Source organism: Aplysia californica, unplaced genomic scaffold, assembly GCF_000002075.1.
Source record: "Aplysia californica isolate F4 #8 unplaced genomic scaffold, AplCal3.0 scaffold01148, whole genome shotgun sequence".
In the NCBI taxonomy this organism is placed as follows: domain Eukaryota; kingdom Metazoa; phylum Mollusca; class Gastropoda; order Aplysiida; family Aplysiidae; genus Aplysia; species Aplysia californica.
In genome coordinates this window covers 51306-52678 of record NW_004798418.1, presented here as the reverse complement: position 1 = coordinate 52678, position 1373 = coordinate 51306, and the positions used below count along the sequence as shown (strand labels likewise).

Genomic DNA, 1373 nt, shown 5'->3' with positions numbered 1-1373 from the left:
CCCCCCGCTATTTCTCAAGAACATCCTACCCTTTTGTACAACAATAGTAGACATTTTGCCATCCATATGTGCAAAATACAAGTCACTAAACTATCATGAACAGTAATAAAATGCTGGAAAACACAATTTTCTTACCAACTACAATTTTCAATTTTCCTTTTAGTCTTGGAAAAAATCAGTAAGATTTTTAAAAACTGCTCTAATTTTTTAAAACACAGTATGATATTTCAGCAAAACTTGAAAGAAAATACATAATCAAGACACAAGTCTACTTCTAAGCAGGATGATAATCTATCTATACTAGCATAAAGGAAATTAACGTGGCTCTCACTAAAATTATACAAACTCCATTACGACTGCTCAGTGTAAGATGTCATCATTCGTCACTTATTAAAAAATGGCGTATGATCAAGGCTTACACCAAGCAGTAGTCTATAGGGAGGTAACGAAACATACAAACATACGAATGTACAAATGTACAAATATACGAATGTACAAACGTAAAAAGGTACAAACAAACAAACATACAAAACTGCTGACACGGCAGAACAGAAAACATCTCATCATGCTGAGAAAAAGGCACACCGATTAAAAGTTTCTCTCTCTTTTTTTTTTTCCTTTCAATTTTTCAAATCAAAAGCTAGGTCCACACGGAGTTGTAATATTGCTACAAGTAAAACCCCTCATCAGAGCTTCTTTTCGCTCTCAAACTTCTATCTGGAGAAGGTAGTTGAGGGGTTTTCTTGGACTACGGAAAACACTGGGTGGGGTGAAAAGGGGGGAGGGTGTGCAGCGGGTTGGTGGTGCGGTAAATTGTGCTGGAACAAAATCCTCAACTGAAGAACGGGAACAAATGTAGCGGGAAGCTGGCTCCTATCAGAAGATCTCAGTTGTCACAAACAAACAAACAAAACAATGACAACTGCCGCACGAACACAAGTCAGTCACACACACACATGTAGACAAATACAGACGCAGACACACACACACACACACACACACACACACATGTACACACATAGACAAATACAGACGCAGACACACATACACGCATGAACACACAAAAACACAGGAACACACACACAGACACACAAACACACGCACTCACATACACACGCACACACACGCACGCACGCACACACACTGTACAGCAGTAGGGAAAACAACAGTACACTAGTAGCAAATCACATCTAGAAAAAACCACTAGGGAGAAAAATGTTCTACAGTTGAAGGGACTCGGGAGATCTTTTTTGTAAAGGAATGAATTCAGCATAAAGGAACTCCCTCCCCCCTCCCACCCAAAGAATTCAGCATAAAGGAACTCCCTCCCTCCTCCCACCACAAGAATTCAGCATAAAGCAACTCCCTCCCCC

General features: G+C 40.1%; 1 protein-coding gene across 1 annotated transcript in view; it reads right to left on the bottom strand.

The window, feature by feature from the left end:
• Positions 1 to 1373, bottom strand: part of LOC106010959 (voltage-dependent calcium channel type D subunit alpha-1) — a gene marked incomplete at its 5' end in the record, with an annotated part of 65252 nt that overhangs the window by 24568 nt on the left and 39311 nt on the right.